General features: G+C 43.3%; 1 non-coding gene across 1 annotated transcript; it reads right to left on the bottom strand.

The window, feature by feature from the left end:
- Positions 1–917: 917 nt before the first annotated feature.
- Positions 918–1,026, bottom strand: LOC120098056 (U6 spliceosomal RNA). Its single transcript, XR_015642092.1, has one exon. It is a non-coding gene; the product is annotated as a U6 spliceosomal RNA (small nuclear RNA).
- Positions 1,027–16,742: the final 15,716 nt, after the last annotated feature.

Raw genomic sequence — 16,742 nt, 5'->3', positions numbered from 1 at the left:
TGCTCTTGGTCCTATGGTAGAAATGTTTTTCAAATTTTAGCTCAGAAGCAGGAAAAGGTAGAATTTTGCTTCATACTCGTGAGCACTGAACTCTGAGACATTCATTTTCATCCCCTGATTTGGGGCTTTAGAATTCAGAGTGCCAGGGCTGGGGAGACAGCTCAGCAAGCATGAACAACCTGAGCTCAGATTACCAGAATCCGTGTTAAAAGCTTGGCGTTGATGTGAGTTCTGTAACCCCTGTGCTGGAGGTGTGGGGAAGAGACAGGGGGCCACTGGGGGTTGCCCGCTGCCAGCCTAACTCCTGGTTTGGTGAGAGACTGTCTCCGGAGAATTAACTGCAGAGGGATACCTGATGTCCTCTTCTGACCTCAGCACCTGCCTGAAGCATGCATCCACATACACACATGAGTATGCAAGCATGAACACACACACACATACACACACACACATACACACACACATACACACACATACACACACACATACACACACATACACACACATACACACACATACACACATACACACACATACACACACACACATACACACACATACACACACACATACACACACATACACACACACATACACACACACATACACACACACATACACACACACACACACACACACACACACACACATACCATGCACCACAACTCCCAGCCAGCTGTGTAATCACAAGGAAACAACTACATAGACATTGGACTGTTTTGTTAAGGAGGGTGTTGGGGCTACAGAGATGGCTAAGCCTTAGACGGTATGATGTAAATGCCTTGTTTAGAGTTGAACCCTTGTCTATCATTTATTCTCAACATCTTGGGTAGCCATGAGTCTCCTCTGCATTCATGATCATTCTATGCAAACAGATTTTCTGATTAGTGTCGAGAATAACCTTTGTTTAAAGGTATAAAAATACGAAACACTTCCATAAGTTTGACTATCATCCTTGCCTAGGGGGCCACACCAATCTACTCTGTACTGTTACAGTTTTAGTATTTATGCTATAAAAGCAAGCATGGAATTGTTACAGTTAGCATAGTCAACTTGACACAGTCTAATATTGCTCGGGAAAAGGTGTCTAGATTGAGTGACTGTTTTTACTGGTCTGTGAGGAAATGATTTGGTTTTTAATTAATGTAAGAGTGTCCACTGTGGGTGGCATCATTCCCTGGGCAGCTGGTTCTTGGGTCTATGAGGAGGTGAGCTGAGTGTGCACCAGCCAGCAAGCAGTGGTCCTCCATGGTTTTTCTCTACTTTCTTGGCTGTGAGTGAGTTCCTTGACTGGGTGTTTGGCCATAGTGCTTTATCACAATAAAAGAAGGGAAATTAGAATGGGCTTGGAGTTCTTGACCCAGAACTCTGCTCAGGAATGAAGGACATGTTCCCCTGCTCTTTGGAGTGCTATTGGCAGACAGCCCAGAGCAGTCAGACTCTATGGGAATTGCCATGGCCAAAGAGGACAGCTAAGTCAGTCGTGTCCAGGGAGGTCGAATGACATGTCGAGACTGGAGGACAAAGGTCCCTGCTTGAGCCATGGCATCAGGTGTGCTCTTTGCTAAGGTTGAGCCCTGGCTTAACGTCTCAGTCTTGCTTCCTTACCACCTCCCCTTACAAATGCCAGAACAGTCTTTAAAGACCTCTTTCTTTTTTCTTTTTTCTTTTTTTTCAGAGCTGGGGACCGAACCCAAGGCCTTGAGCTTGCTAGGCAAGTGCTCTACCGCTGAGCTAAATCCCCAACCCCCTTTAAAGACCTCTTAAAGACTGATCTTGAACTCAGAGGTGCTTCCCAGTGTACTCAAATTAAAACAGAATCAGTCAGTGCTCATACAGAAGCAAAGAAAGGGAGGGAGGGAGGGAGGAAGGAAGGGAGGGAAGATGAAGGGGAAAAGAGGAAACTGAAACAAAAGAAATAAAACTGTCAAAATGAAATAAAACACTGAAACAAAAGTTTTTGAGGGTGATGAACAGTAATTTTAAAATATCTGCAAGAAAGTCATCCAACTTGAAGACGAAATTCAACAAGGTGACTTGATGGCAAAATAATAATAATAATAATAATAATAATAATAATAATAATAATAATTTCTGTTACCAATGGTAATCAATTAAGAAATAAACTCTAAATCAAAATGGGTTATCATAGAACTAAAAGGAAAACTCACAAAATTTGTATTGAAGTACCAAAGACTCAAAATAACTAGCTTAACTGTCTTTCAGAATAAGCAGTACTAATGGTACCACAATACCATACCTCACTGCAAAGTGTATCACGGATCCATAAACCCACCGCCACCAGCACCAGCACCACCACAACAAAAGCATAGCATGGTGCTGGCACAGAAACAGACACACCCACCTGTGGAATAGAATAGAAGATTCTGCAGTAAACGCACGTACAAGTACACTGTCGCTGTCTTCAGACACACCAGAAGAGGGCATCAGATCCCATTTCAGATGGTTGTGAGCCACCGTGTGGTGGCTGGGAATTGAACTCAGGACCTCTGGAAGAGCAGTCAGTGCTCTTAACCACTGAGCCATCCCTCCAGTCCTAGACAGTTCTTAAAAGGAAAAAAAAAAATACAGATGATCAATATAGACCCAAGAAAGAGTTCAACATCCTTAACCAACCGGTAAATGCGTCTTAAAACAGCTTTGAAATTCTGACTTGCCCCAGTCAGAAACGCTAACACAGAGAAAACAAATATATAGTGAAAGAGAAATTCTTCTATGTGACTGGTGGGAGCATAAATGTGGGGATCAATATAGAGTTCCTCAAAAAGCTAAACGTAGAACCTCCCGGCCATACCACTCCTGGGTGTATAATGTGGTCTACACAGATACTTTCAGGTACACGTGTACTTACACACGAGTCCCAATAGCCAGCCTTGATGTGCACCAACAGATGAATGGACATGTGGTGTGTGCACAACAGACGATCATGCATCCATAAACAAAAATGAAATCAAGGGGCTGGGGATTTAGCTCAGTGGTAGAGCGCTTACCTAGGAAGCGCAAGGCCCTGCGTTCGGTCCCCAGCTCCGAAAAAAAAAAAAAAAGAACCAAAAAAAAAAAAAATGAAATCAAGGCATCACAGGGAAATGAATGCAACTAGAAGTCACTAGGTTGAGCAAAACAGGTTGGTCAAAGAGAAAATCATTGCATATTTTCCCCTAATGCATGCAGAGCCTATATTTAAAAGTGTGTGTGTTGTGCGTGTGTGTACATGTGTGCATGTGCGCGTGTGTATGTGTGAGCACGCGTGTGTGTCACTAGAAAGAAGATTATGAGATAGAAGGAAAGGTCATGAGGGAGGTTAGAGATAGAGGGGGCACTGAAGTACATGTAGGAAGGCAGAAGGAGGCACTAATTGGAAAAAAAGAGACCAGAGAGAGAGGTTGGGAGGAGGGGTCGTGGGGAAGGCAGTGTGGAGTGGGGACAAATAAGAACGAAGCGGGACTCACACATGAAGATGGCGCCATGAAACGAGTTACTTTCTCGGCTGGCCAAACACTGTTCAGAAATACAACTAGGCTCAGAAGGTCTGATGTTTGACTTTGTGGTCAGTTTTTGGCGTGCGTGCCATATTTCATTGATTTGGCATATCTTTGCCTTTTTGCTTCCTAAAACTCCTGCAGCCGTGGCCTCTGATGTCAGAGTAAAGTTGCCCCGAGGGACACCCACATATTGTTCAAGGCTCACCCTTCTTGATAATCATCGGTAATTATAGTCATCTTTGAGTCTGAAATGTCCTTTGTGGGCTCCTGGGTTTGCATACTGCTCCCCAGCTGGTGGCGCTGTTGCAAGGTTTTCGGACCCTTGGGATGTGAGGGGCTCTATGTAAAAGTCAGAAGCAGGCCAGGGCAGTTCCCTCTTCTGGACCTTGCTAGCTCCCCGACCCAGACCCTGCTCCTGGAGTCAGTGAGGTGGAGAGCCCCGGCCACCTAGTCCCTCTGCCATGAACTCCTCCGTTACCTTCACTAAGATGGGCTGATACCATTTAAACCGCTTGTGTTAGGAGTTTTGGTGACAGTCACAAGACAGGCAACCGATTCAGTAATTTTTGGTCAGGAGACGAGGAAAACAAAAAGAAGACCATGTCAGACCATTTCTGAACTTTATCTACTTTGGATCACTTTATGTGAACCGAATCTCATGGCTGCCACCCAGAACTGTGTTAGAAGGAATGCGAGCTTTCACAATCAGAGACTTGAGGTCATATTCTGACCTACCCTACCCCACTCCACCTCTGGGTCTCACTGTGTAGCTCTGACTGTCCTGGAGCTCACTACATAGACCAGGCTAGATTTGCACTCACAGAGATCTGCCCACCTTTGCCTCTAAAATTCGGGGATTAAAGGCATGAACCACCACACCCAGCTTTACTTACCTTAACGAGCCTCAATGTCCTCATCTGTATAATGGGCACTATAGTAGCTTTTGTGTACTGAGTGACAATCTTCAAATTATGCGTCAGTCAGCTTTGAGGTACTGTAACAAAATGCCTCAAGCAGTTGAGTTAAAAAGAAGGAAAGATTCTTTCAGCAGCCTGTGACGGCAGGATTGTGTCAAGAGATGACTGTTCATCTCAGGTCATGAGAGAATGAAAAGAGAAAGAGGAAAGGCAGCTGGCTGCTCACTGTTAGTGTCAGATGACACTCCAGTGACCCAAAGACCTTGCTCTGGGTCCTGCCGCTTAAAGTGCATTCTCTCACCTCCCAATAGTGCCAGAGTGGAGATCAGGCCTTCGGTGTGTGGGCCATTGGGGATACTTCCAATCCAGATGTTAGCAAATGATTAATTTTGTTGTGGTAAATGTTATGGGGGGGGCATTCTACTCCACCTTTGATCACTCAGTTCCCAAATAAAAGACAAACCTTCATATTTACAATAAACCTTAAAAACACTAGAACTCTGCAGATATGGTCCATTTCCCTGTCACTAACCCTGTGACATCACTTGCCATGTTCCACTCAGGCCACTCCTACTCCAGCAGGCTGGCCTTCATAGCCAATGCTCTCCGCCTACTTACCCCATGGCGAGTCCTTCCTTCATCTTCCTCTCTCTTCTCCCTCCTCAAAGTCTCTGCCACGGACCTCAAGCCTGGGTACCCAAGTTCCGCCTACCTCTCTTCTGCATAGCTACAGAATGTAGGCATCTTTATTAACCAATCATGGAAAACTTGGTGGGGGAGAGTAAGGTTTATACAATAAAAACAGGTATACGAGGATCTGCTCGCCTTATAGCAACAAGATCTTGGGGTACAGAATTTAGCATTTAGAAGCAGCATCAGACCAACCCACTAGATAGTTTGATAACTTCATCTGTAACATTTTAAAGCCAAAACAGAAAGCGAAACACAACACCACCTCTTGTCCCTTGAGACAAAGTTTCATACTGTAGCAGGGGCTAGCCTGAGGCTTGCTACCATAGCTCCGGGCACTTGAACTCCAGACTTAATCTCTGGAGAGTTGAGATTAGAGGCATAAACCACCATATCCAGCCAAGAGTTATTTTTGAATTTTCAAATTTATAATTCTATTATATTATTCTGTTTAGTACAATTTTGACATGAGCAAATCTGTGAAAAATGGTTAGCCCTCTCTGTAAATTAAATTACTCTTGACATAGGTACCCTGGATATTTAAATTTAATATGTTAAATTTAATATATGTATATTAATTATGTTAAATATATTTAAATTTAATATATTAAAGTATTAAATTTCCTTTTTGTGCTTCAATTATCTGACTTAAGAAATATATGTGCTTAAATAACTCTTATAAAAATCAAATAAATTAAAGTATAATTAAGTTGAAGCTTATGCACTTCAACCTGGTAAGAAGGTTAACTTAAAATAGCAAATCTGATTCAATTGTTCAACTTTGCATTTTAAATTAGAGTCGACTGGCCAACCTATTGCTCCAAATGGCCAAATTCTCTTAAGCATAGCAAACATCTGATATGCCAAATTCACATAGACACTTTAAAATCAAAAGAATACTCTGGGGTGGGTACTCTCTCCCAGGGCAGAGAAGTGATTTTCAGACATGGCAGACATCCCATGCTCCTACCTGCCCTATTCCTATGCAACCTAGTGCTTGCCTTCCTAGGTTGCTAACTTCCTTAAGAGCCAGAGGTCATGACCAGGGCACGTGGATCCTTGCTTGCAATCCAGGAAGAACATACTTAATCCTATGTCTAATTGTTGGGCAGGGTTCATGACATCAAGGGGAGCATAGTAATTAATGTTTTTTTTGTTTATGAGTATTTTGCCTGTATGTATGTATATATGTATGCATGTATGTATATGTGTATTTGTGTATGCATGTGTATATGTATGTATATATGTATGTATTGTGTGTATGTATGTGCATATATGTGCATGTATGTATGTCCCACCAGCATGCAGTTCCCATGGAGGTCAGAACAGGGCATCTGATCTCCTGTAACTTGTGGTACAGATGGTTCTTGGCTGTCATGTGGGTGCTAGAGCAGGAGCTGAGAGCTACAGCCTGATCCACAAGCAGAGCAGAGTGAGAACAAGGTCAAAAGCGAGAGCAATTGAGGAAGGGAAAGAGAGAGGGAGCAGAAACGTGTGCATGCGTGCGGGCGTGCATGCGTGCGTGTGTATGTGTGTAGACAGAGACAGACAGAGACAGAGAGAAGAGAGAGGAGAGGGATGATGGCCTACCGTGGGCTTTTGAAACCCACATGGCCACACCCACTCCAACAAGGCCACACCCCACAATCCTTCTATTCCTTCCGAGATAGCAGGACTCCCTGATGACTAAGCATCCAAATACAGGAGCCTGTGGGGCCCATTCTTCAAACCGCACAGGAGTCAAATTCTCAACCGGACAGGCGTTGCCTGGGCTCCTGCAGACCTCAGCTGACCTCAGAAGGGTTGAACAGGAAGGAAACAGCCAACGACCAAAAACCAATTCACAGAGACCCTGGCTTTAAGAGTCAGGGTTTAGAGTCCATAGATGAATTCCAAGCAAATATATATAATTTCTTATGGCCACAGCTTATATCATCAAGTAACACTCTCCTACTACCTTTCGACTTCATTAACACACCTTGATCATATTAGCATATTATATATTTATTGATTAAATATATTTTACATGCATTACACATCAGTTGGGGTTCTGTGTGGTATTTCAATACTTAGGTAAGGTATAGCACATGGTGACCAAATCCAATCTTTAAATTTTTTTAATTTGTCCTTTAAATTCTACAAACTGTCATATAATTAGATACAATAAGACAGTTTGAAAGAAATGTGATTTAGGTATTCTCCTTCATCTTTAAATTATTTTATTTATGACTTATTTTATGTGCCTGATGGGTGTGTACATGCATATGTGGATGTCAGGAGGCAACTTTGGGGAGATTTTTTTCCTCTTCCATTGTGGTTCCAGGGGAACAAACTCAGGTTGTCTGGCTTATGCTGTCTTTACCAGAGAGCCCATCTCAGAGGTCCCAGTCTCTCTTATTCTATCCTGGCCCCCCACACACTGCTTTCTCAATCCCTCTACAATGGGGGAAAAAAACTACCTATGTGCCACGATTTTTTTGCAGTCCTCAAACTCATAGTCATTGTACCTCCCTGTGCTTTAAAGATGGTACTGAAGAGCAGAACACTTGGGCTGCCTGGGGTGGGCACTCCTGGATGGAGTAGTCAATATTCTGCTTCCTTGTTTAGCAATCGTCTTATAAGCAAGAGTCTCTTCTTGGGATGTGTAGTGCTGGCTTGGATTTTTGTTTTCCTCTTGACTTTTGTGCTTTTTTTTTTTTTTTTGTGAGTAATATGACAGTAAGGTGTTCTTAAGGATCATGCTGAAGCTGGCAGGGCATCCCCAGGGCTTGAGGACATTGTAATATAAGCCTGAGGGAGAATATATGTGTGAATTATACAAGCTCCATTGGGGCAGGAGTGCTAAAGCTACAGGCAGTGATTCAAATGAACCTACCATTTCTCTATACATGAATCTTCCTTAAACACAAGCGCATGTAAAATAAGGCTGTGTGTGATTGATTAATAGGATGCTATGAATATTCTTCTTGCACGAGTCTAATCCGATGTCTCTCATAGGGCAGGTGCTCCACGTTTGCCGATTCGCTTTTCAGTTACTTTACAGAACGTCCCGCCTCCACGACCAAGAATCGACTCTGATTGGAGAGAACAGCTTTGAGTGACAGCACGGTTTGACTGCCAAGCTCACCTTGAAGTCAGGCTGGCTGGTGCCCATGCAGCTCTTAGCAGGAGTCACGACAGACATGACACAGGCAGGGTAGAAGGATGTAATTGGTTCCTTGATAAGCCGAACCTAAATTTGGAGCAGAAAAGAGGAAGGCTGTGGAATCAGCAGTGAGGCCTCACGGGTGCTATTCTGAGCGACACTTAAGAGTCGAGATGACCTCGGAATAAACCTGGCTGGAAATAGCACTGCAGTCGACCTTCCCATCAACCTCCATAGCTTAAAAAGAAGGGGATAATAATACTTAGGATAGTAATTTAAAGCTTCAGCTGTAGCTCAATAAAAAAAAAATACGTGTATAGCATGTGAACTTAGCAAGCTCAATCCTTAACATGCCTAATAAGGCAGGGGGGTTGCCACGCATGTGCAGTGGTGTGAGTATGAAGGTCAGAGGGCGTTGGCTGTCGTTTCCTGCTTTCCACCTTGTTTGAAACAGGACCTTCTGTTGTTCGATGCTCAAAGCCATAGAGAACTTTCAGAGAGTCTCTTGTTCTGTTTCCTACCTCATTATGAGAAGATTAGGGCACACACACACACACACACACACACACACAGAGAGAGAGAGAGAGAGAGAGAAAGAGAGAGAGAGAGAGAGAGAGAGAGAGAGAGAGAGAGAGAGAGAGAATATGAGAATATTGTGTTAGCTGCAGTTCAGCTAATTCAGCAATGACTGGCTAGGAATAGAACATCTAAGAATCCAGTAGTTGCTTAATCTATAAGACTCGATGTCTCATCGAGTCTTCAGTGTATTCTAGAATCCCAGAGAAATGGGTTCTAATATTAGCCAGCGAAGGAGTAAACGTGCTAACAAGGGAAGAGCAAGCAGGCAAAGTGCAAAAGCTTCCTTTTGCCGTGTCTTTATATAGGATTCCAGTAGAAAGTATGGTTGGATGAAAATGTCTCCATGATCTGGATTAGGAGTGAATCTACTTAATTCAAATTAAGAAGAAAAACAAAACATTCCTCCATGTTTGAATTTTAGTTAATTCCAGTAGAGTCAACTTGACAACCAAGAAGAGCCATTATAATTAGGCTTTAAGTTGGCTCTAGGGATCTGAACTCAGGTCTTCATGCTTGTATGGGAAGCACTTTTAGCACTGAACCATCTCCACAGCCTAGTTTTCTTAAATGTATAGTATCTATACATTCCGTAGAGGAAGAACCTCCCATCCACAGGGATATAGGATTTAATGATGGAGCCAAAGGAAACCAATGAAATGGATCTTCTGTGTCTATGAAAAGTGTCCTATTTGACAATTCCAGTAGCAGCACAGGGGTGCTCTGGGGTGAAGTTCATTGGCAGAGTGCATGCCGAGCGTGTTTGAGGCTCTGAGATCCATGCCCAGCACACACAGGAAGAGAGGTCACTGGCCCACAGTAGGTAAAGTACTAGTCACAAGGAAATCGCCACTCAGTCCATTTTTAATAAAATATTTTACATAATGCATATGACTGTTTTGCCTGTCTGTGTGCACGTGCACTTTGTGTGAATGTGGCTCATACGATGTGTGTGCATGGCTCATGCAGATGTGAATCCTCTGGAACCCGAGTTATAGACAGTGGTAATCTGCATGCGGGTTGTGAGAACAGAGTACAGGTCCTTTGCAAGAGTGGTAAGTGCTCTCTCTCAACCACACCTCTAGCCACACCCCCCAAGTGACTTTATGTGTTAGCTTCTTTCATGGTCACCGTGATGAAATACCCCAAGTAAAGCAACTTGAAAAGAGAAGGAACATATTTTCAGTTCCAGAATACAGTTCATCATTGTGGGAAGTCACAGCAGCAGAAGCCAGAGACAGCATCACATTCTCAATCAAGAAATAGAAAATGGATGGACTAATGCATGCATGCTAGTGCTCTGTTCACTCTCTCTAGTCTTCTACATGCCAAGATCCCCTGAAAGGGGAATGGTGCCACCCACAGTGGGCAGAGCTTCCCACTAATCAAAACAATCCCCCACAGACATGCCCACAGACAAACCTAATACAGACAATCTCTCACTGAGTTGATTCTCGTTTACATCAATTTGACAGTTAAAACTAACCATCATGCCTTGATCTCTGTTAGGATGTGAATGAATCTTGAACGTATAGTATCCAGTGTTCAGAACTTCTGGTCCTTAGCTTATGGTACTTTTAGAAGGCTGTGGCACCTGAAGGAGACCTGTTTGGTGGGAAGTAAATAACAAAGGGTGGGCCTTGGCCTGGAAAGTTGTACTCACTGTGACCTCATTAAAAGGGAGGGACAAGGCAATGTTCCTTCTGTTTTTATTTTGTGAAATATGAGTATTGGCATTAATTTTCTTTGAAAGTTTGGTTCAATTCCGCATTAAAGGCACTAGTTTTTTCTTTTTTTTCCCAACTTCTATTTCACTAAGGGTTATAGGGCTAATCAAACCGCTTAACTGATCTTGATTCAACCTTAGTGAGTGATATATACCAAGAAAAGTGTTCATTTCTTTTAGATTTTCTGATTAGTAGAGTACAGGTTTTAAAGTTATGTCCTTAACAATTCTCCAGCCTTTTCATTTCTAATTTTGTTAAATTGGATATTCTTTCTCTGCCTTTTAATTTGGTAGGAGTTTGTCGATCTTACTGATTTTTTTCAAAGCACAAGCTCCTTTCTTTGGTCCCTTGTATTGTTTTTGTTGTTGCCTCTATTTTATTGATTATAGTCCTGAGTTTGCTTTTAAGCCATCTACTCCTTTTGGGTGTGACATATTCTTGTTCTAGAGCTTTCAGATGCTACCAGTATGAGATCTCTGATTTTCTTCTTCTTTTCTAAAGATTTATCTGTTTGTTTTATGTGTATGAGTAGCTGTCTTCAGACACACCAGAAGAGGGCATTGGATCCCATTACAGATGGTTGTAAGTCACCATGTGGTTGCTGAGAATTGAACTCAGGACCTCTGGAAGAGCAGTCAGTGCTCTTAACCGCTGAGCCATCTCTCCAGCCTGTTGTTGTTGTCGTCGTCGTCGTCGTCGTCGTCGTCGTCGTCGTCTTCTTCTTCTTCTTCTTCTTCTTCTTCTTCTTCTTCTTCTTCTTCTTCTTCTTCTTCTTCTTCTTCTTCTTCTTCTTCTTCTTCTTCTTCCTCTTAAATTTAGACCCTTGGTACTATGAACTTGCTTCTTAGAACCACCTTCGTTGTGTTCCATAAGTTTGGGTTTGTTGTTGGGTATTAATTTTTACCAAAATTTTTAAGTCCTTAATTTCTTAATTTATGTCCTGAGCCATTTTTCACTCAGTAGTGAGTTGTTCAGTGTCTATGAATTTGCAAACTTCGTGATATTGTTGATATCCAGTTTTAGCCCGTGGTGGTCAGATAGGACGCAGGCTGCTACTTCACTTTTCTTGTATCTGTTTAGACTTGCACTGTATCTGAGTATATGGTCAGTTGTGGAGGAAGTTCCTCGAGGTGCCGAGAAGAAGGTGTACTCTTTCGTGTTCCGGTGAAGTGCTCTGTAAATATCTGTTAGGTCCATGGGTTTCTTACATCATTTTACCCTAGCATTTTCTGTTTAAGTTTTGTCTGGGTGAGCTGTCCATTGGCAGGTACTGAAGTTTCTTCTATGAACTTGGGTGCCCATGTGTGTGGTGCATAGAGGTTAAGACTTGCAGTGTCCCTTGGGGGAATTTTTCCTTTTATGAGTATGAAGTGTCCTTCCCTATCTCCTCTGATTAGTTTTGGTCTGAAGTCTATTTTGTCAGATATTAAAATGGCTACCCCAGCTTGCTTCTTAGATCCATCGACGTAGGAGATCTGTTTCCATCCCTTTATCCTGAGGTGCTGTCCATCCTGGATGTTCAAGTGTGTTTCTTGGACGCAGCAGGAGGGTAAATCCTGGGTTCACATCTATTCATTAGTCTGGGTTTTTTTTTCTTTTTTCTTTTTTTTGGAGCTGGGGACCGAACCCAGGGCCTTGCGCTTGCTAGGCAAGCGCTCTACCGCTGAGCTAAATCCCCAACCCTAGTCTGTGTTTTTTATTAAGGAATTGAGCCACTGATGTTGAGAAATATCAGTAAGCACTGTTGCTTATATCCTGTTATTTTGTTGTTATTGTTGTTGTTGGTGGTGGTGGTAGTGGTGTGTGTGTGTGTGTGTGTGTTTGTGTGTATGTGTGTGCGCGTGCGTGAGCGTGCGTGTGTGTGAGTGTGTGTGTGTGTGTGAGTGTGTGTGTGTGTGTGTTTCCTCTTTTGATTTGCTGGTCTGGGATTATTTATTCTTTATGTTTTCTTAGATGTGGTTAACCTCTTTAATTTGGAATTTTTCTTCTAGGGCCTCCTGTAGGGGTGGATTTGCAGATAAATACTGCTTAAATTTGGTTTTATCATGGGATGTCTTTCTATCTATTTTAATTGAAAGTTTTGCTGGGGATAGCAGTCTGGGATAGCATCTGTGGTCTCTTAGACTCTGTAGAACATCTGTCCAGGACCTTCTGACTATTAGAGTCTCCATCGAGAAGATGGTATGATTCTAATAGGTCTGCCTTTATATGTTACTTCGTCTTTCCTCTGTAGCTTATACTGTTCTCTTCGTTCTGTGTGTTTAGTGTTTTATAATGTGCCAAAGGGACTTTCTTTTCTGGTCCAGGCTATTTGGTGTTCGGTATGCTTCTTGTACCTTGATAGACATCTCTCTAGGCTAGGGAAATTTTCTTCTATGATTTTGTTGAAACTTCTTTCTGTGCCTTTGTCCTGCGTTTCTTCTCCTTATTCTATTCATACTATTCTTAGATCTTATCACCATGTCCAAGATTTCCTGGGTGTTTTCTGCTGGGATCTTTTTAGATTTAACATTTTTCTTCCACTGTGGTATCCATTTCTTCTATCACTGCCTGAGAACTTCTTTTCCACTTCTTGAACTCTCTCGGTGAGGCTTGCCTCTGTGATTCCTGTTTCCTGAATTTTCCATTTCCAGATTTCCCTCAGTTTGTGTTTTCTTTATTGATTCTCTTTCCAGTTTCAGGTCTTGAACTGTTTTACTCCCCTCCCATAGTTTGTTTATGAATTCATGGGTTTCTTTAAGAGGCTGACAAATTCCCCCTTTAAGGACCTCTGTCATGGTCATAATGGCTATTTTAAGGTCTTGGCCTTGTGCCTCAGCTATAATATTCAGGGCATGCTGTGGTAGAGTTGCTGGGCCCTTGTGGAGACATGTATCACAGATGTTAATAGTTGTGTTTTTAAGGTGGTATCTGGGTGTGGGAAGATTGTAATTCTAGGTGCCGATATCTGGTCTTGTATTTGTTGGGTGGGTGTGTTCTGTTCCTTGGTTTCTGTTGCCCTCTCTGGTTCTTAGGAGAGTGTGGTGACTGTGTTTCCTGGTAGGAAATTCTTCTGCATTCCTGATAGAGATGGTCACTGAAGCTTCCAGGTAAAATGTGTTTCTAAGTATTGGGAGCAGACACTTGGGAATAGGGATGGGCTGTGTGGGCTGAGGGGGTCAACAGGAGAGAGGTGTTTTTCCATGATCTGATTAGTCCCCCTGAGAATGGGGGTAAGAGACTAAGGAGAGGCCACAACAGGTAGTTTGTTACACTGGGGATGAGACTGGGGGGTTGGATATGGAGGAGAGGAGGACTCTGAAGATCTGAAGCTCCCCTACCTGCTTTCTTGGTCTACTTTCTTCTCTGGCAGGCTTGCTTGGTGGGGTTCCCAGAGGATGCCTGCTAGAGTTGATAACAAGATGAGTGGAAAGGAAGATCTGTGTGATCCAAGCAGGGAGAGGCCACAGCAGGTGGTCTACTACAGAGATGGGGGAGAGAGTAGGGGATGGGATTTGGAGGAGATGAGGTATAGCTGATGGCCTGCAGTTAGCCTGCAAGCTTCCCTGGATGGAGTGGCTTATGGGTTCCCAGGGAATGCCTGCTGGGGTCGGAGGCTGGGATAACACCATTAGTCCAAGCGTTTAACAGAGTCTAGAGGATAGTATCCATCGAACAAATGCTGCTCATGTCATCGGAGGTCTGGATAGGTATCACTGACGCTCCCACTCAGGAGTGTAATACCAGGCCTTTGTTCAGCAGCCATTTATAGTTAAACAACTCAATGAGCAATATTATAAACAAGTAAGTGTTAGCTTTCTAACACTAAAACAGGCACTGGAGCATTTCTGTCCTTATAAATTGATTGATCTCATTTTGCCTTTGGTTTTGAAAGTTTTCTTCCATAGCCGTCTTACCCCTTTACTTTGGAATGTCACGACAAAAACGCTGTCCTCGTGGGCTTGAGCTTGCAACCCTCTTGCTTCAGTCTCCCACGTATTGACGTTGCAGACATTAGCCACCACCTCTGGATCCCCGTGTTAGTGTGTGTGGTTGTCTCTAGTGCTAGAGAGTGGACTCTCGGTGCGTGTGAGATGAGCACTGCACGCCTCAGTAAGCCACATTCCCCAGCCATCTCCCATACATTCTAACTCTCCTATCACATGTGTGCCACAGAGCTATTGATGTATAGGATACATAGGCCAAGGAGGTTTCTGTAGAGCGAAGGAAGGACCCATAGTGCTTGCTAGCTTTGTTAAGACTGAAGGCAGTGAAGGAACTATGTTGGGTGTCCTGGTGAGGAGTTGGGGAGGAGAGAGTCACTATATAGAGAACATTGTGAGGTGGAGGATGGGGATGATTTTTCTAGACCCTAAAAAGGAGATGGAACATTCTACAAACCTCTTTGCCATGCCTCTGTTTTCACACTAGCACCTAGAAAACGTGGTGAAGAGATCAAGGAGACACCCTTAGACAGTGACAAAATACCTGATGTTTTAGTTAGGGTTCGATTGCCATGACCAAGGCAACTCCTGTAAAGGTAAACTTTTAACTGGGGCTGGCTTACAGTTTCAGAGGTTCGGTCCATTTTCATCATGGCAAGAAGCATGACAGTCTGCAGGCAGACATGGTGGTGGAGGAGCTGGGAATTATACATCTTGATCTAAAGGCAGCCAGGAGGAGGCTCTCTTCTACACTGGATGGAGCTCAAGCACTAGGAGAACTCAAAATCCACCTACACAGTGACGTGCTTCCTCCAATAAGACCAAGGCCACACCTCCTAATAGTGCCAATTTCCATGGACCAAGCGTCTTCAAACTACCACACCCAAAAGCAAATTAAGGAAAGAAGAGTGGCAGTCAGGGTTCCTATTGCTGTGAGGAGACACCATCACCAAAAGCAAGTTCGAGGGCAGGGGGAACGGAGTTTGTTTGGCATATACTTTGATATCACAGCTCATCATAGAAGGAACACAGGACAGGAACTCAAACAGGGCAGGAACCTGGAGGCAGGAGCTGATGGAGAAGCCATGGAGGGATACTGCTTACTGGTTTGCTCCCTATGGCTTGCTCAGCCTGATTTCTTATAGAACCCAGGACCACCCACAATGGGCTGGGCCCTCCTCTATCAATCACTAATTAGGAGAACACCTTGTAGCTGGATCTTATGAAGGAGGTTCCCTCTTTTCAGATATCTCCAGTTTTTGTGTCAAGTTGACATAAGATTAGCCAGTACACAGGGCTTGCCTCAACTTAGTGTGTGAGGCAGGGAATCATTACTCCAAACCTTGGTTCACGTTTAAACTGAACCGGTATTAAATAACACCTACCACTGGGCTACCAATGAATTCTATCTTTGTTGTTGTTGTTCCTTCTTTTTCTTACATACCTACCTTCAGGGACTCAGTCTACAAAGAAGCATCCACTTCAGCCAGACCTCAGCTCCAGGGCCGAAAGTAAAATTTATGATCTCAGGAAACATGGAGTCTGGTCCATCCAGGGCAGGGGTATGTCAGCTTTCCCTGCGTCATGAACATCTTTGGATCATCTCTCAGGTTCCTTCTCTTAATCCTGCGTAAACACACACAGCAACAGACCCGCAGAAACTTCAAAAGAAAACTTCCTACAAGCTTGGCTGTGGCTATAAACCTGGGGAAAAAAAAAAGTGATGCTTTTAAAGGCATAGAATAGAAAACTGGAAAGTACAAAAGAGACCAACTGCACTGAGACACGGACGGGCATTAGAGTGTGAGCAGAGGGTGAGGTAGCCATTTGAGTGCTGGGTCATGAATGCATTGGGCAGCAAACTCTCCTAACTCAGTCGATAGATGCTAGTGTTAGAATTTGAATTGAGGGACCTCAAGAATTGCCATTTCAATGAGAAGTTATTGAAGCGTCTTATTCAAGAGCCAGCTAAGACTCATAGACTAAGAAATTGGAATTATATAGATATCAGATGTCCCGTGACACAGGCTATGTCAGAGGAGCTGTACAGGAGGGGACAAGGCTGTCCTTGACTTAGCTCTTACCTGCCCAGCTCCTGTTTGACCTGGGTGAGTTTTGCGAGCCTTGGTTTTCTTGTCTGGGTATATGAAAGCGATGATAGCCTAGGGTTTTGTGAGGATGAGGCAAGAAAATAGAAAAATAATCGAACCAAACCAAAAAACCTGGCACACAGAATAGTTGGTGTGAAATATGAATTTTTG

This window comes from Rattus norvegicus, chromosome 17 (genome assembly GCF_021556685.1).
Source record: "Rattus norvegicus strain SHRSP/BbbUtx chromosome 17, alternate assembly SHRSP_T2T, whole genome shotgun sequence".
Lineage (NCBI taxonomy): Eukaryota > Metazoa > Chordata > Mammalia > Rodentia > Muridae > Rattus > Rattus norvegicus.
Note: the sequence above shows the minus strand (reverse complement) of the source record. Positions and strands in the feature narration are given on the sequence as shown.